This window comes from Salvelinus fontinalis, chromosome 5 (assembly GCF_029448725.1).
Source record: "Salvelinus fontinalis isolate EN_2023a chromosome 5, ASM2944872v1, whole genome shotgun sequence".
In the NCBI taxonomy this organism is placed as follows: Eukaryota; Metazoa; Chordata; class Actinopteri; order Salmoniformes; family Salmonidae; genus Salvelinus; species Salvelinus fontinalis.
Window position 1 is genome coordinate 29708369 of NC_074669.1, and position 27090 is coordinate 29735458.

At 44.5% G+C, this 27090-nt stretch overlaps 1 long non-coding RNA gene across 1 annotated transcript; it reads left to right on the forward strand.

The window, feature by feature from the left end:
• The first annotated feature begins 669 nt into the window (after positions 1-669).
• LOC129855457 (uncharacterized) lies at positions 670-26587 on the forward strand. The gene is made up of 3 exons (XR_008759513.1): positions 670-988; positions 21836-23973; positions 25115-26587. It is a non-coding gene; the product is annotated as an uncharacterized LOC129855457 (long non-coding RNA).
• The last annotated feature ends 503 nt before the right edge of the window (positions 26588-27090 follow it).

Consider the following 27090-nt stretch of genomic DNA (forward strand, 5'->3'; position numbering starts at 1 on the left):
CTCTGATTCTCTCTCCCTCTCTCTCTCTCTGATTCTCTCTCCTCCCTTTCTCTCACACTTTGATTCAGTTCAATTTAAGGGCCTTATTGGTATGGGAAACATATGTTTACATTACCAAATCAAGTGAAATAGATAATAAACAAAGTGAAATAAACAATAAAACATTAACAGTAAACATTACACTTACAAAAGATCCAAAAGAATAAAGACATTTCAAATGTAGTATTATGTACAGATACAGTGTTGTAATGATGTGCAAATAGTTAAAGTACAAAAGGGAAAATAAACAAACAGAAGTATAGGATGTATTTACAATGGTGTTTGTTCTTCACTGGTTGCCCCTTTCTCGTGGCAACAGGTCACAAATACTGCTGCTGTGATTGCACACTGTGGTATTTCACCCAATAGATATGTGAATTTATCAAAATTGGGTTTGTTTTCTAATTCTTTGTGGATCTGTGTAATCTGTGGGAAATATGCGTCTCTAATATGGTCATACATTTGGCAGGAGGTTAGGAAATGATTCTCTCCCCCCCTCTCTGATTCTCCCCCCCCTCTCTCTCTTTGATACTCTCTCCCCCCTCTCTCACTGACTTTATCGGTCTCTCTTCAAAGGCAGGCAAGCAAGCAGGCAGGCCCATTGGTTCTGTAAAGCACTGACATGAATATTTCTGCTGCAGAGACATTTGGCTGCGTGTGTGTGTGCATGTGTGGCAGCAATTTGCCTTTGCATTCTGATGCCCCTTTGCCTCCTTTTCCCCCATTCAAAAATGCCAGCTCCCTGCATCCCCTGTGTGCTGTGACAACACTGCTCTGTGTCAGCCAGTACCGTACCTATGGAACTGTGACACAGTGACACGAGCTCTCTTGCTCTCTCTCCCCAGCCCTGGTGAGAGACTTTAAGATGCCAGTGATGCCACAATGCGGAACATGTTGGTTCTACAACAGCTTTGAAGAAGAAGAGGATACCTTCCAGTAGTTACAGATGGTACGTAGGTCTGCGTGTCTTCAATCTCCAGATTGTGTTTGGGGGGGGGGGGGGGGGCGTTTACTTTGTGTGAATCTGAGGGAATCAAAGCTGTACTTGTGCTCAGAGGCATAGGTGAGTGGGTACAGTATACGTCAGGTGCCTGCAGGCTGTCAAAGGGATATTCAGGCTGTCAGGGTTTCTGACTACAGCTCGCGGTTGTTGAATTTTGACTATACGAGCTGCTCTTTGTCTCGAAGTTGCTTTTATTTTCTGTATGTCTTAAAAACATTGAAACGATGCAGTCAAAAATGTCCTCATGTACCCCAAAAAGTGATGATGTATTTCCATAGATGGAGCGTTAGGCCAATCTCCTATGGCATTTAATGGGACTTGTCCAATGGTCCAAAATGTAATAGAATGTAGGTGCTACACTGAAAACATTTCCCCAAACTATAGGCTGCAGTTTTCCTCTTTTTTTTTTTTTTTACAATTACACAGTAGGTGAACAGAGAAGATTTCAGAAATCCTCTGAGTGTCTCTGTATGGACACGTTCTTGCCTAGCTTGTGTAGGGAAGGACAGACCAGTCCACCCATATGTTATCATGGTCCCTCCAGAACTGTATTGACTTGTGAGGACGAAAGCATCAGCACCATGAATAGGGCTTAGAGGACCTTCCTTGGCCGTCAGAGAAACCGTGTAAATGGTGAGAGTCTCATGTCCCAAATGGCACCCAGTAACAGACAGAGACTCGGTTTGCCAGACTCATCTGGAAGATTAGATTATGACATTGCAAATCCATGGATATGGGCTTTCCACACCCCTAAAACACAGCAACAAAGAGACGGGCCATATAGTGTGAGTGTTCAGTTGTTAACATTTAGAGGGGGTGAAGTAGTTATGGGCACATAAAACGTGGTTGCCCCCCCCCCCCCCCCCCCTTAGAGAAGTTACTAGCTGGAGTAAAGTTGTTTCACAGCGATGCTGAATCAATGGGCTCCCTGTTTCTATTTCTCTGTCTGTATTTCTCCATATATACCTCCTCGCGTGGCTCGTAGATCTTAGGGCCACAGGGGAGATGTAGCTCATTCTCGTTCCCTTCTCCTCAGAAACGCTGCATGTTGCATGTATTAGACCAGAGACAAAGGGTGTTTAATGGTGGAAAACGTTTGGTAAAACCAGTTGTGTGTAAACCCTGGATGACTGACAGGGAGCGCTGTAATGTAACCATCGCGCAGACATCTTCGTACTCCTCCTCCAGTGTAAAAAAGATTTTGGACGCTTAGAAATGTATTTATTAATGTCTACATTCATTTTTGACACGTGCATTCTATTATAGACACCTTAATGCATACTTTTCATTATATTATGTGAGCTAAACATAAAATATATATATATACAGAACCAGTCAAAAGTTTGGACACACCTACTCATTCCAAGGTTTTACTATTTTCTATAGTGAAGACTTCAAAACTATGAAATAACACATATGGAATCATGTAGTAACCAAAAAAGTGTTAAACAAATATTTTATATTTGAGATTCTTCAAAGTAGCCTAAATTTAACTTGATGACAGCTTTGCACACTCTTGGCATTCTCTTAACCAGCTTCATGAGGTCGTCACCTGGAATGCTTTTCAATTAACAGGTGTGCCGTGTCATTTGTGGAATTTCTTTCCTTAATGCGTTTGAACTAATCAGTTGTGTTGTGACAGGGTAGGAGAGGTATACAGAAGATAGCCCTATTTGGTAAAAGACCAAGTCCATATTATGTCAAGAACAGATGAAATAAGCAAAGAGAAACGACAGTCTATCATTACTTTAAGACATGAAGGTCAGTCATTGAAACTTTGAAAGTCAGTCAATGAAGGTCAGTCAATGAAACTTTCAAAGAAACTTTGAAAGTTTCTTGAAGTGCTGTCGCAAAAACCATCAAGCACTGTGATGAAACTGTCTCTCATGAGGACCGCCACAGGAAAGGAAGACCCAGAGTTACCTCTACCGCAGAGGATAAATTCATTAGAGTTAACTGCACCTCAGATTGCAGCCCAAATAAATTATTCACAGAGTTCAAGTAACAGACACATCTCAACATCAACTGTTCAGAGGAGACTGCGTTAATCAGGCCGTCATGGCCGAATTGCTGCAAAGAAACCACTACTAAAGGACACCAATAATAAGAAGAGACTTGCTTGGGCAAGAAACACGAGCAATGGACATTAGACCGCTGGAAATCCAGTCCAGTCCAAATGTGCGATTTTTGGTTCATCTCTGTGAGACACAGAGCAGGTGATCCCACCATGAAGAGCAGGTGATACTTCATTCCCACCATGAAGCATGAAGGAGGTGTGATGGTGCTGGGGTGCTTTGCTGGTGACACTGTCTGTGATTTATTTAGAATTCAAGGCACACTTAACCAGCATTGCTACCACAGCATTCTGAAGTGATATGCCATCCTATCTGGTTTATGCTTACTGGGACTATCATTTGTTTTTCAACAGGACAATGACCCAAAACACACCTCCAGGCTGTGTAAGGGATATTTGACCAATAAGGAGAGTGATGGAGTGCTGCATCAGATGACCTGGCCTCCACAATCACCTGACCTCAACCAAATTGAGATGGTTTGGGATGAGTTGAACCGCAGAGTGAAGGAAAAGCAGCCAAAAAGTGCTCAGCATATGTGGGAACTCCTTCAAGACTTCTGGAAAAGCATTCCTCATGAAGCTGGTTGATAGAATGCCAAGAGTGTGCAAAGCTGTCATCAAGGCAAAGGGTGTCTACTTTGAAGAATCTAAAATATATTTTGTTTTGTTTAAAACTTTTTTTTCATAGTTTTGATGACATTACTATTATTCTATAATTAAGAAAATAGTGAAAATACAGAAAAACCCTTGAATGAGTAGGTGTGTCCAAACGTTTGACTGCTACTGTGTGTATATACACTGCTCAAAAAAATAAAGGGAACACTTAAACAACACAATGTAACTCCAAGTCAATCACACTTCTGTGAAATCAAACTGTCCACTTAGGAAGCAACACTGATTGACAATAAATTTCACATGCTGTTGAGCAAATGGAATAGACAAAAGGTGGAAATTATAGGCAATTAGTAAGACACCCCCAAAAAGGGAATGGTTCTGCAGGTGGTGACCATACACCACTTCTCAGTTCCTATGCTTCCTGGCTGATGTTTTGGTCACTTTTGAATGCTGGTGGTGCTCTCACTCTAGTGGTAGCATGAGACGGAGTCTACAACCCACACAAGTGGCTCAGGTAGTGCAGTTCATCCAGGATGGCACATCAATGCGAGCTGTGGCAAAAAGGTTTGTTGTGTCTGTCAGCGTAGTGTCCAGAGCATGGAGGCGCTACCAGAAGACAGGCCAGTACATCAGGAGACGTGGAGGAGACCGTAGGAGGGCAACAACCCAGCAGCAGGACCGCTACCTCCACCTTTGTGCAATGAGGTGCACTGCCAGAGCCCTGTAAAATGACCTCCAGCAGGCCACAAATGTGCATAATCAGGCTCTCACGCCTCAGCCGGTTTGTCAGGTTTCTGCACCTCAGCGGAGGCGTCCGGTACGCCCCTGATCCCCGGGATCATCCCTGTGGTTGGCGTCCTGCAGCTGGAGCTGAACACGCCGGGGAGTGGGTACTGTGACCTATGCTCCCTCTCCGGCGCTCTAGGTCGCCATGCTACCACGTCTCAGCTGGATCGACAGGTTCCCGCGCCTTTGCAGATTCCGCTCCTGATCTCCGTGATCGTCATCTTGGTCGGCGTCCTGCGGCAGGTGCCGCGCGTCGGGTAGGGGGTACTGTCACGTGTGCTCCCTCTCTGTCACCAGGCTGCTCGTTATGGCGCACACCTGTCACCAGTGTTATGCGCATTATGACACTCACCTGGACTCCATCACCTCCTTGATTACCTTCCCAATTTATGTCACTCCCTTTGGTTCCTTCCCCAGGCGTCATTGTTTCTGTTTCATGTTTTGTATTATGTTCTGTTGTATTTTATTAAAACACTCACTCCCTGAACTTGCTTCCCGACTCTCAGCGCACGTTGTTACATATATATACAAATAATTTAGAGACTGCTAACGGTACTGTCTCTACTACAACAAACAAATACTTAAATACATGTTATTTTGTCCTTGAAACATTTAATTGAAATACTGTGGAATTCCATTCATTCCTATGGAAGACTGCTCCAACTGTGGAGTTTAAATATGGCCGACTGGTTGCTTCAAATCCTTTCAATGGCAAATATAGCGCCAGCAATCCAGGGTTTATATACATCATTGGGTAAAACACATATGTATTGATTTCAGCTCAGGGGCTGGTAAAATTGTAATGTAATTTAAGACTGGTGGATTCCCTCTATTTTCTGGATGCCTCCCAAATGGCACCTTATTCACAATATAGTACACTACTTTGACCATAGCCATATGAGTGTTGGTCAAAAGTAGTGCACTAAATTTAGAAGAAGATGTCATTTGGGATGCAGCCAGGGCCTGTAAAGTTGTATTTTATTTTAGGTAGGGACGTTGGTACTGTAATTAAGAGGTGACCAGAAACACAAAGGCAGTTTGGAGCGGAGGAGAGGGCATAGCCGCTGGAAGTAGGGGGGGGCTGAGGGTGCTGCAACACCCCCTGAAAAATTGGATATAAAATGTATATATAAGAAGAATTCCGCAGCACCCCCAAACGTCTTCCCACGGCTATGGGAGAGGGGGACGTGTGTGTGTGTGTGTTAATGGGTTGATGTGTGAGAGAGAGAGAGAGGCTAGCTAATCACCACGTAGCTGTTAACCACCACTGGGCTCGTTCCAGGGGTTAACTAAACACTGAGCTGTGACACATGGTTGCTCTTTATGGAGCGAGAGGGGTTTTTGTGTGTGTGTGTGTGTGTGTGTGTGTGTGTGTGTGTGTGTGTGTGTGTGTGTGTGTGTGTGTGTGTGTGTGTGTGTGTGTGTGTGTGTGTGTGTGTGTGTGTGTGTGTGTGTGTGTGTGTGTGTGTGTGTGTTTGTGTGTGTGTGATGCTCTTTATGGGGCGAGAGAGGTTTGTGTGTGTATATCTGTTTGTGAGTGTGTGTGTGTGATAACTTGTGTGTGTGTGTATGGGGCCTGATGCAGTCGGGGAGAGAGGGGTGTGTGTGTGAGGGGGCCTGCAGAATGTCGCTAAAGAGCCCATAATAATGATGGCAATTACGGCAATGGGTTTAAACAAACGGGAGCCCTGTGAAATCTCATCATACTCTGATCAGATTGGCCCTAATTAGATAAAGATGCCAATTAATCCTCTGTTAATTGCTGTGGCTCGTTTTCAGAAAACACTCAAATATTTAGCACATGCAAATGAATGACTAGTTCCTGCTGCTGTGCTGTAGATAGAAGTCCAGCCAGGGGCGTATTGGCCATCTGATAATTCTGGCAAATGACAACTTTGTTGGTGTGCTGGTCGAATTTTACACACTCAAAAATATTCATATAAAAATCAAACGATGAAAAAGGTGACATGGCTGGCATTTTTTTTCCTTCCCCAAATTCCTCTGTTTCCTTAATCTGCAGCTGATCAGTGGCCAATGGCCAACTGCCAAGATGGGCCAGCCAGTTTTGTGATAGGCTGAGCTGTGGTCACGCAAACTGACATTCAAAGTCAAACACGGCATCAGCAAAAAGACCTGCTCTGACTTTTGTCATCAGTTAGATAAATTGTAAAACATGGAAAGTGTGCCTGTAATGAATGTGTCTGCCCTGCTTCTGTTCCTGTGCCCTCCTTGGGGCCTGCTGCTGTGATGAGCAAGCCTCTCTTCTCTTGCCACGTGCCAGAGAGAAAAATGCATTCTGATCATATAACATTTCAAAATGCAATTTCAGGATAAACACAGCTTTGGAAGCTACATCCCCTTGTCCCTGTCGAAGAGAGGAGGGTCTCAGCTTTCTGTAGGTATCATTTGTATTTCTCAACTCTACATTTATCAGCTCAATAGCAGACATACCTACACATATGCGACAGTCACAAGAGGCAGGCCTCCTTATTGTCCCTAGAAATGTCTAAGCAAACAGCTGAAGGCAGGGTTTTCTCCTATAGAGCTCCATTTTTATGGAATGGTCTGCCTATCCATGTGAGAAACGAGATCCCGACCGATCTTTACTGAAGACTCATCTCCTCTGTAGGTCCTATGGTTGAGTGTTGTCTGGCCCAGGGGTGCGTAGGTGAACGGCAAGGCACTGAAGTGACGAACCACCCTTGCTGTCTCTGCCTGGCAGGCTCCCCTTTCTCCACTGGATTTCTCTGCCTCTGACCCTATTACAGGTGCTGAGTCACTGGCTTACTAGTACTCTTCCATGCCGTCCCTAGGAGGGGTGCGTCACTTGAATGGGTTGAGTCACTAACGTGATCTTCCTGTCCGATTTTGCGCCCCCTCAGGGTCATGCGGTGGAGGAAATCTTCGTGGGCTATACTCAGCCTTATCTCAGGATAGTAAGTAGTCTGTTGATATCCCTCTAGTGGTGTGGGGGCTATGCTTTGGCAAAGTGGGTGGGGTTATATCCTGCCTGGTTGGCCCTGTCCGGTCGTGTGTGAAGTTAAGTACTCTCTCTCTCTTAAGTACTTTCTCTCTCTCCATCTCCCTCTCCCTCTCCCCTGAGCCCTAGGACTATACCTAAGGACTACCTGGACTACCTGGCAGTCCCCGGTCCACCTGGTAGTGCTACTGATCCAGTTTCTTCTGTTTTGCCTGTGGTTATGGAACCCTGACCTGTTCACCGAACATACTACCTACCTATTTGAACCAGGGCTCCCGAGTGGTGCAGCGGTCTAAGGCACTGCATCTCAGTGCTATAGGTGTCACTACAGAAACACTGGTTTGAATCCAGGCTGTATCACAACCGGCTGTGATTGGGAGTCCCATAGGGCGGTGCACAATTGGCCCAGCGTCGTCTGGGTTTGGCTGGTGTAGGCTGTCATTGTAAATAGGAATTTGTTCTTAACTGACTTACCTAGTTAAATAAAAATTAAATAAATACATTTCCCGGACCTGCTGTTTTCGATTCTCTCTCTCGCAGTTCAATACAGTCCAATTCAAGGGCTATATTGGCATGGGAAACATATGACATTGCCAAAGCAAGTGAAGTAGATAATAAACCAAAGTGAAATAAACATTAAAAATGAACATGAAACATTACACTTCAAAAGAATAAAGACATTTCAAATGTCATATTATTTCTATATACAGTGTTGTAATGATGTGCAAACAGTTAAAGTACAAAAGGGAAAATTAATAAACATAAATATGGGTTGTATATACAATGGTGTTTGTTCTTCACTGGTTGCCCTTTTCTTGTGGCAACAGATCACAAATCCTGCTGCTGTGATGGCACAATGTGGTATTTCACCCAGTAGATACGGAAGTTTATCAAAATTGGGTTTGTTTTCAAATTCTTTGTGGATCTGTGTAATCTGAGGGAAAAATGTGTCACTAATATGGTCATACATTTGGCAGGAGGTTAGGAAATGCAGCTCAGTTTCCACCTCATTTTGTGGCCAGTGTGCAATAGCCTGTCTTCTCTTGAGAGCCAGGTCTGCTTACGGCTGCCTTTCTCAATAGCAAGGCTATGCTCACTGAGTCTGTACATAGTCAAAGTTTTCCTTAAGTTTGGGTCAGTTACAGTGGCCAGGCATTCTGCCACTGTGTACTCTCTGTTTAAGGCCAAATAGCATTCCAAATTGCTCTGTTTTTTGATTAATTATTTCCAATGTGTCTAGTATTTTTTTTGTTTGTTGCTTTCTCATGATCTGGTTGGGTCTAATTGTGTTGCCACCCTGGGGCTCTGTGGGGTCTGTTTGTGTTTGTGAACAGAGCCCCAGGACCAGCTTGCTTAGGGGACTCTTCTCCATGTTCATCTCTCTGTAGGGGATGGCTTTGTTATAGAAGGTTTGGGAATCGCTTCCTTTTAGGTGGTTGTAGAATTGAACATCTCTTTTCTGGATTTTGATCATTGGTTGTAGAATTGAACATCTCTTTTCTGGATTTTGATCATTAGCGGGTATCGGCCTAATTTGTAACGGTCCTGACCAGTTTTATGTTGTTTTTGTATGTGTAATTGGTCAGGGCGTTAGTTTTGGGTGGGCAGTCTATGTTATCTGTTTCTATGTTGGTTTTGGTTGCCTGGTATGGCTCTTAATTAGAGGCAGGTGTTTTGCGTTCTCCTCTAATTAAGAGTCATATTTAGGTAGGGTGTTCTCACTGTTTGTTTGTGGGTGATTGTCTCCTGTGTCTGTGTTATGTCTTACACCATACGGGATTGTTTCGGTTGTTCGTTTCGTTTCGATGTAGTATGTTTCCTGTCCGTGAGTGTTACGTGTTAGTTATGTAAGTTTATGTTCAGGTTTCGTATACGTCGTTTTCTTGTTTTGTATTTTTGAAAGTGTTTTGTTTTTTCGTGTTGCCATCAGCGTCATAAATAAAAAGATGGCTTATTTCCCTCAAGCTGCATTTTGGTCTGAAGATCCTTCTCTCCTCACCTCGTCCGAGGATGAGGAGAGAGACAGCCGTTACAGAATCACCCACCACGCTAAGACCAAGCGGCAAGGGAAAACGAAACGGAGTAAGGGACAGGAGAAGAAAGAGCAATGGACATGGGACGATTTATTGGATGGTAAAGGTGTCTACACATGGGAGGAGATCCTGGCTGGTAGGGATCGCCTCCCATGGGAACAGTTGGAGGCACTGAGGAGAGCAGAGGCTACCGGAGAGAGGAACCGGAGCTATGAGGGAACGCGTCTGGCACGGAAGCCCAAAAAGCCCGTAAGTAATTCCCAAAAATTTCTTGGGGGGGGGCTAGGAGGTAGTGGGCCTAGGAGGTAGTGGGCCAAGGGCAGGTAGGAGACCTGCGCCCACTTCCCAGGCTTACCGTGGAGAGCGGGAGTACGGGCAGGCGCCGTGTTACGCAGTAGAGCGCACGGTGTCTCCTGTACGAGTGCATAGCCCAGTGCGGGTTATTCCACCTCCCCGCACTGGTAGGGCTAGATTGGGTATTGAGCCAGGTGTCATGAGGCCGGCTCAACGCGTCTGGTCTCCAGTGCGTCTCCTCGGGCCGGCATACATGGCACCTGCCTTACGCATGGTTTCCCCGGTTCGCCTACATAGCCCGGTGCGGGTTATTCCACCTCCCCGCACTGGTCGGGCAACCGGGAGCATTCAACCAGGTAAGGTTGGGCAGGCTCAATGCTCAAGAGAGCCAGTACGCCTCCACGGTCCGGTATTTCCGGCGCCACCTCCCCGCCCCAGCCTAGTACTTACAGTGCCTACACTACGCACTAGGCTACCAGTGCGTCTCCTGAGCCCAGTTCCTCCTCCACGCACTCTCTCTGTAGTGCGTGTATCCAGTTCGGTGCCTCCAGTTCCGGCACCACGCACAAAGCCTCCTGTGCGTCTCCAGAGCCCTGAACACATTGTACATTCTCCCCCTACTAATCCTGATGTGCTTGTTCTCAGCCCGGTGTCACCAGTGCCGGTACCTCGCATCAGGTATAGAGTGGGCTTTGAGAATGCAGTGTGCCCTGTCCCTGCTCCCCGCACTAGTAGAAAGGTGCTTATCATTAGCACGGTGCCTCCAGTTCCGGCACCACGCACCAGGTCTACAGTGCGCCGTATCCGGCCAGAGCCATCCGTCTCCCCAGCGCCATCTGAGCCATCTGTCTCCCCAGCGCCATCTGAGCCATCCGTCTCCCCAGCGCCGTCTGAGTCATCCGTCTGCCAGGAGCCTGCAAAGCCGCCCGTCTGCCATGAGCCTGCAAAGCCGCCCGTCTGCCATGAGCCTACAGAGCCATCCGCCAGACAGGAGCCGCTAGAGCCGTCAGCCAGACAGGAGCCGCTAGAGCCGCCCGCCAGACAGGATCTGCCAGAGCAGCCCGCCAGACAGGATCTGCCAGAGCCGCCCGCCAGACAGGATCTGCCAGAGCCGCCAACCAGACAGGATCTGCCAGAGCCGCCAACCAGACAGGATCTGCCAGAGCCGCCAACCAGACAGGATCTGCCAGAGCCGTCAGAGAGCCATGAGCAGCCAGAGCCGTCAGAGAGCCATGAGCAGCCAGAGCCGTCAGAGAGCCATGAGCAGCCAGAGCCGTCAGAGAGCCATGAGCAGCCAGAGCCGTCAGCCTGCCATGAGCGTCGAGAGCCGTCAGCCTGCATAGACCTGCCAGAGTCCCTCAGCCAGGATCTGCCAGAGTTTATCAGCCGGGACCTGCCCCTTGTCCCGGTGTTGCCCCTTGTCCCAGTGCTGCCCCTTGTCCCGGTGCTGCCCCTTATCCCGGTGCTGCCCCTTATCCTGGTGCTGCCCCTTGTCCCGGTGCTGCCCCTTGTCCCGGTGCTGCCCATTGTCCCGGTGCTGTCCTTTGTCCCGGTGCTGCCCCTTGTTCCGGTGCTGCCCCTTGTCCCGGTGCTGCCCCTTGTCCCGGTGCTGCCCTTTGTCCCGGTGCTGCCCCTTCTCCTGGTGCTGGCTGTTTATTTAGGAGATGTGAGTTTTAGGGTGGGCATTGGGAGGGGAAGACAAAAACGGGGAGTGACTATGGTGGTGTGGGGACAGCGTCCAGAGCCGGAGCCACCACCGTGGTCATCTGCCCACCCAGACCCTCCCCTGGACTTTGTGCTGGTGCGCCCGGAGTTCGCACCTTGAGGGGGGGGTTATGTAACGGTCCTGACCAGTTTTATGTTGTTTTTGTATGTGTAATTGGTCAGGGCGTTAGTTTTGGGTGGGCAGTCTATGTTATCTGTTTCTATGTTGGTTTTGGTTGCCTGGTATGGCTCTTAATTAGAGGCAGGTGTTTTGCGTTCTCCTCTAATTAAGAGTCATATTTAGGTAGGGTGTTCTCACTGTTTGTTTGTGGGTGATTGTCTCCTGTGTCTGTGTTATGTCTTACACCATACGGGATTGTTTCGGTTGTTCGTTTCGTTTCGATGTAGTATGTTTCCTGTCCGTAAGTGTTACGTATTAGTTATGTAAGTTTATGTTCAGGTTTCGTATACGTCGTTTTCTTGTTTTGTATTTTTGAAAGTGTTTTGTTTTTTCGTGTTGCCATCAGCGTCATAAATAAAAAGATGGCTTATTTCCCTCAAGCTGCATTTTGGTCTGAAGATCCTTCTCTCCTCACCTCGTCCGAGGATGAGGAGAGAGACAGCCGTTACATAATTCTGCTCTGCATGCATTATTTGGTGTTTTACGTTGTACACTGAGGATATTTTTTGCAGAGTTCTGCATGCAGAATCTCAATTTGGTGTTTGTCTCATTTTGTGAATTTGTGGTTGGTGAGCGGACCCTAGACCTCGCAACCATAAAGGGAAATTAGTTCTATAACTGACTAAAGTATTTTTAGCCAGATCCTAATTGGTGTGTCAGACTCCCGGAGTCACCTCTTCACTATTGACGTTGAGACTGCTGTTTTGCGGGTACTATTTAATGAAGCTGCCAGTTGAGAACTTGTGAGGCATCAGTTTCTCAAACTAGACACTAATGTACTTGTCCTCTTGCTCAGTTGTGCACCGGGTCTTCCCACTCCTCTTTCTATTCTGGTTAGAGCCAGTTTGAGCTGTTCTGGGAAGGGAGTAGTACACAGCGTTGTACGAGATTTTCAGTTTCTTGGCAATTTCTCGCATGGACCAGCCTTCATTTCTCAGAACAAGAATAGACAGATGAGTTTCAGAAGAAAGTATTTTGTTTCTGGCCATTTTGAGCCTTTTATAGAACCCACAAATGCTGATGCTCCAGATACTCAACTGGTCAAAAAACAAAGGCCAGTTTTATTGCTTCTTTAATCAGAACAAGTTTTCAGCTGTGCTAACATAATTGCAAAAGGGTTTTCTAATTGAATAATAATAATAATTTTAAAATTATATACTTGGATTAGCTAACACAACTTGCCAGTGGAACACAGGAGTGATGGTTGCTGATAATGGGCCTCTGTACAGCTAGAAAATAAAGAATCTGCCGTTTCCAGCTACAATTGTCATTTGCAACATTAGCAATTTCTACACTGTATTTCTGATCAATTTGATGTTATTTTAAAGGACAAAAAATGTGCTTTTCCTTCAAAAACAAGCACATTTCTAAGTGGCCCCAAACCTTTGAACGGTGGTGTATGTTCTTGCTGTTGGTTCTTTGTTATACGGCCAAATAAATTGAAGAAGGGGTTTACCCATACATCTTCATTTTGGATAGATAACTCTTCGTGTTGTTGTTTGTTTAGTGTTTTCCAATTTTCACAGACGTGGTTACAGTCTGTGGATTCTTCAATTACATTGAGCTGATTTCTGACCTGCTGTTCCTTCTTGTTCCGTAGTGTATTTCTGTATTGTTTAGTGATTCACCATAGTGAAGGCATAGACTCAGGTCTTCTGGGTCTCAACGTTTTTGGTTGGATAGGTTTCTCAATTTCTTTCTTAGGTTTTTGCATTCTTCATCAAACCATTTGTCATTGTTGTTAATTTTCTTCGGTTTTCTGTTTGACATTTTTAGATTTGAAAGGGAAGCTTAGAGGTCAAATATACTGTTTAGGTTTTCTACTGGCAAGTTTACACCTTCACTATTACAGTGGAATGTTTTGTCCAGGAAGTTGTCTAAAAGGGATTGATTGTTGCCTAATTGTTTTTTGGTAGGTTTCCACACTACATTCCTTCCATCTAGAGCATTTCTTAATATTATTCAGTACATTTGGCTTTGATGCTTCATGATTGAGTTATTCTCCGTTCAAGTAGACTGTGATTTAGCTGTGATCTGATAGGGTTGTCAGTGGGCTGACTGTGAACTCTCTGAGAGACTCTGGGTTGAGGTCAGTAATAAAGTAGTCTACAGTACTATTCCCATGAGATGAGCTATAGGTGTACCTACCGTAGGAGTCCCCTCGAAGCCTACCATTGACTATGTACATACCCAGCATGCGACAGAGCTGCAGGAGTGCAGGAGCTGTTTTTTTGTTATATTGTCGTAGTTGTGTCTAGAGGGGCATATGGGGGAGGGAATGCTGTCACTTCCAGGCAGGTGTTTGTCCCCCTGTGTGCTGACGGTGTCAGGTTCTTGTCCGGTTCTGGCATTTAGGTCGCCACAGACTAGTACATGTCCCTGGGTGTGGAAATGATTGATTTCCCCCTCCAGGATGGAGAAGCTGTCTTCATTAAAGTATGGGGATTTTATTGGGGGGATATAGGTAGCAGGATGAAATTTTTATGCTTCAGTGTCTTTAGATATTTTTGTCAGAAGTTACTATGGAATAATAATTACAAGCATTTCATAAGTGTCAACGGCTTTTATTGACAATTACATGAAGATGACGCAAAGAGTCAATATTTGCAGTGTTGACCCTTCTTTTTCAAGACCTCTGCAATCCGCCCTGGCATGCTGTCAATTAACTTCTGGGCCACATCCTGACTGATGACAGCCCATTCTTGCATAATCAATGTTTGGAGTTTGTCAGAATTTGTGGGTTTTTGTTTGTCCACCCGCCTCTTGAGGATTGACCACAAGTTCTCAATGGGATTAAGGTCTGGGGAGTTTCCTGGCCATGGACCCAAAATATCTATGTTTTGTTCCCTGAGCCACTTAGTTATCAATTTTGCCTTATGGCAAGGTGCTCCATCATGCTGGAAAAGGCATTGTTCGTCACCAAACTGTTGCTGGATGGTTGGGAGAAGTTGCTCTCGGAGGATGTGTTGGTACCATTCTTTATTCATGGCTGTGTTCTTGGGCAAAATTGTGAGTGAGCCCACTCCCTTGGCTGAGAAGCAACCCCACACATGAATGGTCTCAGGATGCTTTACTGTTGGCATGACACAGGACTGATGGGTGCGCTCACGTTGTCTTCTCCGGACAAGCTTTTTCCGGATGCCCCAAACAATCGGAAAGGGGATTCATCAGAGAAAATGACTTTATCCCAGTCCTCAGCAGTCCAATCGCTGTACCTTTTGCAGAATATCAGTCTGTCCCTGATGTTGTCCCTGGAGAGAAGTGACTTCTTTGCTGCCCTTCTTGACACCAGGCCATCCTCCAAAAGTCTTCACCTCACTGTCCGTGCAGATGCACTCACACCTGCCTGCTGCCATTCCTGAGTAAGCTCTGTACTGCTGGAGGTCATTTTGCAGGGCTCTGGCAGTGCACCTCCTTGCACAAAGGCGGAGGTAGCGGTCCTGCTGCTGGGTTGTTGCCCTCCTACGGCCTCCTCCACGTCTCCTGATGTACTGGCCTGTCTCCTGGTAGCGCCTCCATGCTCTGGACACTACGCTGACTGACACAGCAAACCTTTTTGCCACAGCTCGCATTGATGTGCAATCCTGGATGAACTGCACTACCTGAGCCACTTGTGTGGGTTGTAGACTCCGTCTCATGCTACCACTAGAGTGAGAGCACCGCCAGCATTCAAAAGTGACCAAAACATCAGCCAGGAAGCATAGGAACTGAGAAGTGGTCTGTGATCACCACCTGCAGAATCACTCCTTTTTTGGGGGTGTCTTGCTAATTGCCTATAATTTCCACCTTTTGTCTATTCCATTTGCACAACAGCATGTGAAATTTATTGTCAATCAGTGTTGCTTCCTAAGTGGACAGTTTGATTTCACAGAAGTGTGATTGACTTGGAGTCACATTGTGTTGTTTAAGTGTTCCCTTTATTTTTTTGAGCAGTGTATATATATATGTATATATATATATATATATATATATATATATATATTACCTTTATTTAACTAGGCAAGCCAGTTAAGAACAAATTCTTATTTACAATGACGGCCTACACCGGCCAAACCTGGACGACGCTGGGCAATTGTGCGCCGCCCTATTGGACTCCCAATCACGGCCGGTTGTGATACAGCCTGGATTCAAAACAGGGTGTCTGTAGTGACGCCTCTAGCACTGAGATGCAGTGCCTTAGACTGTTACGCCACTCAGGAGCCCATTACAGTGTCTAGTTGAGCTTATTTTTAGACCTAAGTAATTGTAGTGGGTGCAGTACTCTATATATTTTGTAACAATTGAGAACTAATTCCCTGAGATCTGGATCTTCTCTGGAAAATCATTATTTTAGTATTTTTGGGGTTTATAGCCTGGGCCCAGGTCTGGCAGTACTGCTCTAGCAGGTCCAGACTCTGCTGTAGGTCATGTGCTGTGGCTGACAGCAGGCATAGGTCATCTGCGAAGAGCAGGCATTTAACCTCTGAATTGTGGAGACTAACACCAGGGGCTGAGGATTTTTCTAGAATAGATTTGTAGATTTATATATTGAAGAGTGCAGGGCTCAGATTGCAACCCTGGCAAAGGCCCCACCCCGGTTAAAGAATTATGTTATTTTCTTGCCAATTTTGATGCTGCATGTATTGCCAGTATACATTGATTTAATTATGTCATGTTTTACCCCCTACAGCACTTTCAATTACTTTGTAGAACAGTCCTGTATCCCAAATAGAATCAAATGCTTTTTGGAAGTGAATAAAGCAAGAGTACATTTTGGTATTATTTTGGTGGACATGTTTATCTATCATAAATATGATCAGTCATGCAATGTTTTGGTATAAATCCAAATTTGCTTTTACTCAAGACATTGTGTTTATTAAGGAAGTTTAGAACTCTTACATTTATAATACTACAGAAAACCTTCTCCATGTTACTGTTCACACAAATGCCTCTGTAATTGTTAGGGTCAAATTTGTCTCCGTTCGTAAAGATTGGGGTTATGAGTCCTTGATTCCAGATGTCAGGGAAATAACCTACACTCAGGATCAAATTAAATAGTTTTAATATAGCCAGTTGACATTTTGCTCTAGTGAATTTGAGAATCTCATTTAGGATCCCATCAGATCTGCATGCTTTTATAAATTTAAGGGCCTGAAGTTTCTTATAGAGCTCCTGGTCAGTAATTGAGGAGTCCAATGGATTTTGATGGTCCTTCATAGCTTTTTCTAATCCATTCAACTTCCCATTAATTTGGCATTGTTCTGCTTTTGTATCCATTTGAACGGTGTTGTAGAGTGGGTTGTCCTAATAAAATGGGCTGTCCATATGTCATTTTGTATCACTAATTGCTCGTTTTTATTTTTATTTCTTTTTTGCCAGAAGTTGTTTGTGTTTATGGACTCCTCAATTAGTGTCAGCTGCTTGGTGTTGTACTGTGCTTTTTTGGTTCTGAGTGTATGTTTATAGAGTCTTAAAGTCGCATTGCAATGATGGCGTAATTCACCATTATTTGGGTCTCTGTGCTTTTGGTTTGATAGCGTTGTTTTTTCCTTATAATTTTTCAATCTGCATCAAACCAGTTGTCAGCTGTGGTCTTTTATAAAATCAATTTCAGTTGTGCTTCAATTGCTGTTTGCCTGAATATATTGTTGATGTTTTTTTACTGCTCGATTGATGCCTTCTTTACTGTAAGTGGATGTGCTAACCAGGAAGTTATCTAAGAGTGTTTAGATATTTTGGTTACTGGTTAATTTCCGGTATTCTTCTCTGCTGTTTTGGGCCAATCTGTATGCATTTCTGATGTTGTACGGCTTACTGGGCTGTGAATGTGTGGTTGTTTCCATGTCTGTTCTTTTGAGGAACAACGTAATATGGCTGTGATCAGACAGAGGTGTTAGTGGCTTGACGGTGAATGAGCTGAGAGAGAAAGGGTCGATGTCTGTAATCATATAGTCCAGTGTTACTATGTTTTGTAAGGGGGCCATTTTGGGTTGAGACAATCATTCAGAGGGACGCACAGATCTTTAATTTGTTGTACTTTTTCTTTCACTATTATCAATTATCAATTGAGAGCAAATTGAGAGCAAAAGAGCACATGCAATTGATTTGATGTATAGCACATCACAAATATATACATACACACAACAAATAGACTACATTACATGTATAAGACCCATATTAAGGGTTACCAGGTGTGCATTGGTCAGTCTTTTTTTTCTGTTTTTGTTACACAATGTTCATTGTTGAAAATGTTGCTTCACATGAATAAGTTCTGACAATGTCACCTTTTGCACATACTGCTTCAGACGTGGATCCTCTGTGTAACACAAGGCTCCAGGAATGGGTAACACATGATCTTAGTTCACTTTGCAATGTGTCATTTGCCTGCAGCTCCACTATCTCACTCTCTATTCGAGCACTGTCAGGACAGAGGGCTGTGATGACTGGAGTCAGAGATGACACTGGCACATGGAAGGGGTTCTCAATGAAGTTGAAAAACACCTTGTACTCTATATCCTTGAATCTTGACTCAAACTTCTACTCTTCCAACACACGCACAAATGCATCATAGCTAAAATGTTGCAGTATGTCTGGGTTGGATGTGGTGACTGCTCTGAGTTTTGGGAAATTAACAAACTGTCTGTCAGGTATGAACAGTGTGGTGATTTTATTTTGAAATGCTGTGACCACACGCAGTATTTTGCCCGGAGTTTTTGCTTTCCCTAGGAGCTGGAGATTCACCATGTTCAGGTGGCAGGTGATGCCAGTTAAAAAAGCCATCTTTAATATCCACTGTGGATCATCCAGCTCTGGCTTCTCTCTCCCCTTGCTTGCAACAAATTCATGGATTTGAGGGAGGAGAGAGAGCAATCTTTCCAAAACTCTGCCACGAGACAGCCATCTCACCTCATTGTGAAATATCAAGTCGCAGTATTCTGTCTGGTATTCCTCCAGCAACTCGTGGAATTCCTGGTGATTCAGTGCCCTCGCAATAGTAATGGTCACCACGTGCACAACTTGCTGCATCACATTCTGTAAGTCACAGTCTTTGAGTTTAGCCACAAGTGCTTCCTGGTGAATGATACAATGAAAAGTAACAAATTGAGTCCCTTCTCATTCCCTCGCATGTTTGGGGCGCCGTCAGTGTGAAACAGATGCCAGATTTGACCAGTCAATATCACTGTCATCAAAAATATAACAAGAGTTTTCAGAATATCCTATCCTCGTGTTTGTCCCTGAAGGGGCAGTAAACATAAAAGTTCCTCTGAACGAATCGTTTTGAGGGAAACGGCCCCAAACACATAATTGGGCAATGTCACTTACATCAGTGCTTTTGTCAAGCGCAATACTAAAACACGGTGCCACCTTTATGTCAGTAATCAGCTTTTCACGTTGGTATAAGGGATCGAGAGACAGGCACAGTAATGCGTAATAGGGGTTTTTATTTCCCAAATTACAGCGTGCCGTGTAAAGGCACGGGGACGAAGACCAAACAAACACGTATACAAAATACAGGGTAGAAACCCAAACAAAAGAGCAAGGAGTACCTCGAATAAATACACAATTGCACAATGACTATCACACAGGACGAGACCTGTAATCATCTGCACAATATACGTGGCACGAAAGCCAAAACATAGCACAGGTACTCACACGAACCAACTGACATTGGAACAATTATCGACAGGACAATGGTGAACAAAGGGCACACTTAACAATTACTAAGGAAATGGAAATAGGGACCAGGTGTGCGTAATGACAGTTCCGGAGGGATCCGTGACAGTACCCCCCCCCGACACGCTGCACAAGCAGCGCAACGACACCGGCCTCGAGGGCAATCAAAGGAATGCAGTGTGGGTCGATCAGGCTGGATGGACCAGTTGCAGTGTCGTCGGACGGACCAGTTGCAGCTGCTGAACTTGTGTCGTCGGACAGACCCGTTGTGGCAACGTCGAACGGCCCAATTGCAGCTGCCGAAGTTGCGACGGCGCCAGACGGACCAGTCGCAGGACGGGCCATTCCCGCTGTCTCCCTTAACGGTCGATTATTCTGTCACGTTGGTATAAGGGATCGGGAGACAGGCACAGGAATGCATGATAGGAGTTTTAATTTCACCCAATTACAGCATGCTGTGTAAAGGCACGGGCACGAAAACCAAACAAACACGTATACAAAATACATGGTAGAAACCCCCCCAAAAAAAGCAAGGAGTACCTCAAATAAATAGACAATGATTATCACACGTGACAAGACCCGTAATCATCAGCACAATATACGTGGCACGAAAGCCATAGGTACTCACACGAACCAACCGACATTGGAACAATAATCTTCAGGACAATGGTAAACAAAGGGCTCACTTATACAATTACTAATCAAATGGGAATATGAACCAGGTGTGCGTAATGCTGTACTCACCGATGTCTTTTATGCGAGATGCAGTCCCTTAATTTTCTTTAAAATAGCTTCCTTGTTTGTGAAATCAGCATACAGTATTTTGGCTGAGGCCAAAAAACATTATTTGACAATCTCAGCGTCTGTGAAGGCCTTCTTGTTTCTTGTGAGTATCCAAGCAATCTCATATGTTGCCTCTGGAGTTTAGTCTGCAACAGTGCTAGATCTGTCCATCATTTGTTGTTGTCCTTTGAGTTGCGCTATTTTGTTGTTTCTGAGGTTGCTTTGCGGAGGATATGTTTTGTCAAAGTGGGAATGGTGTGACTGGAAATGTAGCTCTAAATTTGCTAGTTTAAACAACTGACTGCCTTCTGGCAAATATGACAATGTGAGCTAGTCCCATCATGCAGTACAAAAGACTTGTCTGTCAATTTCTCTTTGTGTGTTCTTCTTGAATCAACCGTATCCTTCTCTTAGCCACCGGAGCCACGTTAGCAACGCTAGCTACCATAGCTAGCTGCAATCTTCCTGATTTTCCTGGTTCTCCGGTTGTTGTTCGTTCATAGCTGTCACGTTATTATCCAGCTCTTCCCCCTCATTGTCATTGTCAATAGATGTACTTTTCTTTTTTACAATAAATCGATTCATGTCGACCAGACTGCAAAATTAGCTAGTAGAAAACTGATATGTGTTGGTTGCTGTAGCTGAGCAGTTGCGTTCTATTTCGGCACACGTTCTATTTCAGCCTTTCTGTTCAACAGCTGCGCTATACTGCCATCTAACAATAGATACATTCAATGAAGTGATTCAGGCCTGCATTAAACACATTGAATTGAAATTGTATCGTTATGTATTATGAATGGAAAATAGGAAAATCACAGCGAGATACAAATTCAGAGCTTGCGGGCCGCACGATGAGTACCACTGAAATAGTCTGCTGTGCTGTGGCCAAGAGGTGAGCAATAGCTGAATCTCCCCCAAAGAGTTCCTTGTAACCTTCCATTGACGAAGTACAGTTTTTGTTGATGGTGCTGTCACTGTTTCTATGGGGAAGCTAAGACAGTTAGAAACAGTATGGCGTGTAATAAAGCTATCCCCTCGTGTGGTTGTTAGATCAGGTAGTGTTCCTGTGCGCGCATTTGTGTCCCCACAGACATTTCCCTGGGCCTGGAAATGGCATGTCTCTTCCTCAAGGGTGGGGAATATCTCCTCTGAGTAATATGCTGAGGGGGAATACATATTGCGCAAAGGAACACATCTTTTTTTTGTCAGTACAAGTTCTTTTTTCAGGTTTAACCAAATGTGATATTTACCAATTTTGTGGGGATCAATTCGATTTTTTAGTTTGGATTTGTACCAAATGATCAATCCTCCAGAGTCTCTAGTGACAGAGCTGTGTTTCTGTGATGGCACAATTACCTCTTTGTAGCCTGTGGGACAATGTCTGCCTTACACCATGTCTTCTGCAGAATGATGACATCAACATCTTTTCGATATTATAAAAACTCCAGTGCTAAACTAACTGATAGTGATTTCATGTTGCAAAAAGAAAGAATAGCACAGTCAGCAATACAGTAATTACTAACTACTAAGTTGTTAAGAGTGAGATAAACAGGATAACATCAAACATTTGTTCTGTTATATTCCTATTCGTTGAACAAGTAAACTTTTAGTACTGTGTGTGTGTGTGTTTAGTGCATACAGTATGTATTGGAGGAGATGTTTAATCTATCTCTCTCTCTCTCTCTCTAAGCGCACCTGCTGTCTGGACCTCTGAATGCTCGGCTATGAAATGCTAACTGACATGTACTCCTGAGGTGCTGACCTGTTGCACCCTCTAAAACAGGGGTACGCAAACTTTTTGGCTCGAGGGCCACATCGGGATTTTGATATTCAACGCAGGGCCTCCCGAGTGGCGCAGTGGTCTAAGGCACTGCATCTAGTGCTTGAGGTGTCATTACAGACCCGCCGGGTTCGATCCCAGGCTGTGTCACAGCTGACCGTGACTGGAAGACCAATGAGGTGGCGCACAATTGGCCCAGCATCGTCCGTGTTAGGAGATTTCCTTAGGATATTTTCTTTAGACAAGATTTCCTTGTCCCATTGTGCTCTAGCGACTCCTGTGCCAGGCTGGGCGCATGCACGCTGACACGGTTGCCAGGTGTATGGTGTTTCCTCCGACACATTGGTGCGGCTGGCTTTCGGGTTAAGTGGGCATTGTGTCAAGAAGCAGTGCGGCTTGGCTGGGTCATGTTTCGGAGGACGCCTCTCGCCTCTCCCGAGGCCGTACGGGAGTTGCAGCGATAGGACAAGCCTGTAACTACCAATTGGATACCATTAAATTGGGGAGTAAAACGGGTTATGTCTCGCTGGCCGGATTGAAGTTCCCAGTGGGCCGTACTCCCCCCCCCCCCCTTGCTCTACAACCACTATGCTTAATATTTGAACCTGCTGGTCATCTATGAACATTTGAATATCTTGACGAGCGATCTGGCCTTAATGGCCATGTCTTGGCCATGGCTGGATATAAACAGTGTAGTTATTTCCTTTGAGGATAATACAGTGCCACTGTCGCAGGTCGCTAACAAAGACTGCGCCCCCCTCTAGATCTCAGTGGCTGACGTGACTAAAACATTTAAACTTGCTAACCCTCGCAAGGCTGCTGGCCCAGACGGCATCCATAGCCGCGTCCTCAGAGCATGCGCAGACCAGCAGGCTGGTGTGTTTACAGACAAATTGAATCTCTCCCTATCCCAGTCTGTTGTCCCCACATGCTTCAAGATGGCTACCATTGTTCCTGTACCCAAGAAGGCAAAGATAACTGAACTAAATGCTGCCCCGTAGCACTCACTTCTGTCATCATGAAGTGCTTTGAGAGGCTAGTCAAGGATCATATCACCGCCACCTTACCGGCCACCCTAGACCCACTTCAGTTTGCATACCACCCCAACAGGTCCACAGATGACGCAATCACCATCACACTGCACACTGCCCTATCCCATCTGGACAAAAATAATATCTATGTAAGAATGCTGTTCATTGACTACAGCTCAGCATTCAACACCATAGTACTCTCCAAGCTCATCATCAAGCTGGAGGCCCTGGGTCTCAACCCCTCCTTGTGCAACTGGGTCTTGGACTTTCTGACGGGCCGCCCACAGGGGTTGATGGTAGGAAACAACATTTCCACTTTGCTAACCCTCAACATTGGGGCACCACAAGGGTGTGTGCTCAGCTCTCTCCTGTACTCCCTGTTCACGCACGACTGCATGGCCATGCACACTTCCAACTCAACCATCAAGTTTGCAGACGACACAACAGTAATGGGCTTGATCACCAATGACGAGACAGCCTACAGGGAGGAGGTGAGGGCACAGGGAGGAGGTGAGGGCACTCGGAGTGTGGTGTTAGGAAAACAACCTCTCACTCAACATCAACAGAACAAAGGAAATGATCGTGGCTTTCAGGAAACAGCAGAGGGAGCACCCCCACTATCCACATCAAAGGGACAGCAGTGGAGAAGGTGGAAAGTTTTAAGTTCCTGGGCGTACACATCATAGACAAACTGAAATGGTCCACCCACACAGACAGTGTGGTGAAGAAGGCGCTACAGCGCCTCTTCAACCTCAGGAGGCTGAAGAAATTTGGCCTGTCACCCAAAACCCTGACAAACTTTTACAGATGCATAATCGAGAGCATCCTGTGCAACTGCACCGCCCTCAACCGCAAGGCTCTCCAGAGGGTAGTGCGGTCTGCACAACGCATCACCGGGGGCAAACTACCTGCCCTCCATGACACCTACAGCACCCGATGTCACAGGAAGGCCATAAAGATCATCAAGGACAACAACCACCGAAGCCACTGCCTGTTCACACCATTCTCATCCAGAAGGTGAGGTCAGTACAGGTGCATCAAAGCTGGGACCGATAGATTGAAAAACAGCTTCTATCTCAAGGCCATCAGACTGTTAAATATCCATCACTAACTCAGAGAGGCTGCTGCCTACACTGAGACCCAATCACTGGACACTTTAATAATGGATCACCAGTCACTTTAAACAATACCACTTTAAATAATACCACTTGAATAATGTTTCCGTATTTTACAATACTCATATCACATGTATATACTGTATTGAGACCCAATCATTGGACACTTTAATAAATGGATCACCAGTCACTTTAAACAATGCCACTTTAAATAATACCACTTGAATAATGTTTACGTATCTTACAATACTCATATCAGATGTATATACTGTATTGAGACCCAATCATTGGACACTTTAATAAATGGATCACTAGTCACTTTAAACAATGCCACTTTATTAAAAAATGCCACTTGAATAATGTTTATGTATCTTACATTACTCATATGACATGTATATACTGTATTTTAAACCATCTACTTCACCTTGACTATGCCGCTCGGCCATCGCTCATCCATATACTTATATGTACATATTCTCATTCACCCCTTTAGACTTGTGTTTATTAGGTAGTTGTTGGGGAATTGTTAGATTACTTGTTAGATATTACTGCACTGTTGGAACTAGAAGCACAAGAATTTCGCTACACTCACATTAACATCTGCTAACCATGTGTATGTGACCAATAAAATTTGATTTGATTATAATCTCCACCCGGCACAGCCAGAAGAGGAATGGCCACCCCTCAGAGCCTGGTTCCTCTCTAGGTTTCATCCCAGGTTTCTGCCTTTCTAGGGGGGTTTTCCTAGCCACCATGCTCCTACATCTGCATTGTTTGGGGTTTTAGACTGGCTTTCTGTATAGGCACTTTGTGACGTCTGCGGATGTAAAAATGTCTTGAAATACATTTCATGATTTATAACCAAGATATCCGAGGGAGTATCCGGAGGTGTCCAGGGGACTCGTCGGACGGGCCCACAGTGCCGGGGGGCTAGGGTCAGTCTGTTATATCTGGTGTAATTCTCCATCTTATCTGGTGTCCTGTGTGAATTTAAGTATGCTCACTCAAGTTCTATATCTCTCCCTCTCTCCCTCCGCTCCCAGAGGATCTGAGCCCTAGGACCATGCCTCAGGACTACCTGGCCTGATGACTCCTAGCTGTCCCCAGTCCACCTGGTTGTGCTGCTGCTCCAGTTTAAATTGTTATGGCTACTATGGAACCCTGACCTGTTCACCAGACGTGCTACTTTTTCCCGGACCTGCTGTTTTCGACTCTCTCTCTCTCAATCGCACCTGCTGTCTTGACCTCTATGAAAAGCCAACTGACATTTACTCTTATACTCTCCACCCGGCACAGCCAGAAGAGGACTGGCAACCCTAAGAGCCTGGTTCCTCTCTAGGTTTTTTCCTAGGTTACTGCCTTTCCTAGGGAGTTTTTCCTAGCCACTGTGCTTCTACATCTGCATTGCTTGCTGTTCGGGGTTTTAGGCTGGGTTTCTGAAAAGCATTTTGGGACATATGCTGATGTAAAAAGAGCTTTATAAATACATTTGAATGATTGATTGAAAAGGAAGCCTGAACAGAAAAAATATATTCCAAAACATGCATCCTGTTTGCAAGAAGGCACTAAAGTAAAACTGCAAAATAATGTAGCAAAGAAATTAACTTAATGTACTGAATACAAAGCGTTATGTTTGGGCACATACAACACATCACTGAGTACCACTCTTCATATTTTCAAGCATGGTGTTGGCTGCATCATGTTATGGGTATGCTTGTCGGGCCAGGACAAGCATAAAAATCTACTAAATAGAGCTTAATCACAGGCAAAATCCGAGAGGAAAACCTGGTTGAGTCTGCTTTCAACAGACACTGGGAGACAAATTCACCTTTCAGCAAGACAATAACCTAAAACACAAGGCCAAATATACACTGGAGTTGCTTACCAAGACAACATTGAATATTCCTGAGTGGCCTAGTAACAGTTTTGACTTAAATGGACTTGAAAATGGTTGTCTAGCAATGATCAACGAACAATTTGACAGAGCTTTAATCATTTTTGTTATAATAATGGGGAAATATTGTACAATGCAGGTGTGCAAAGCTCTTGGAGACATACCCAGAAAGACTCACAGCTGTAATCGCTGCCAAAGGTGATTCTAACATGTATTGACTCAGGGGTGTGAATACTTATGTAAATTAGATATTTCAGTATTTCCGTTTCAATACATTTGCAAATATTTCTAAAAACATGTTTTCACTTTGTCATTACGGGGTATTGTGTGTATATGGGTGAGAACTAAATATATTTAATACATTTTGATGTGGAATAAGTCAAGGGGTATGAATACTTTCTGAAGGCACTGTAGTCCTATCTCTCTGACCATTCTTAGCCTGTAATTTCGGTAATTTGTGTGGTATTAAAAAATATTGTGCCAATATGTAAAACGATGTAGAATTGCATGAAATACCTGCAAATATGATGATAGATTCATGCGATGCTTTTACTATAAGGTAGATATTTCCTACTCTTGTCCACGGTGGTCTGTGAACCAAATAAAAGGATGTCGATAGAAAGATGTGTGTGTGTGTGTGTCATGTACAGTGGTGGAAAAAGTACGAAAATGTCATACTTGAGTAAAAGTAAATATACCTTATATGAAAATGACTCAAGTAAAAGTGAATGTCACCCAGTAAAATACTACTTGAGTAAAAGTATTTGGTTATAAATATACTTAAGTATCAAAAGTAAATTTAATTGCTAAAATATACTACTTAAGTATCAAAAGTACAAGTAAAAGTATAAATCCTGTCTTATTCCTTCTATTAAGCCAACCAGATGGTGTTTAGTGTTCAGTGAGTCCGCCAGATCAGAGGCAGTAGGGATGACAAGGGATGTTCTCTTGATAAGTGCATGAATTTGACAATTTTCCTGTGCTGCTAAGCATACTTTTGGGTGGAATAAAAAGTCTACACATGTAGCATACCTTGCAATACAATCTTCTCTAAAAACAGTTGTACAATGTGCTCTGCAATTAGATAACAGAGTTGGATTTCTAAAGCAGACGAGTTCTCAAATA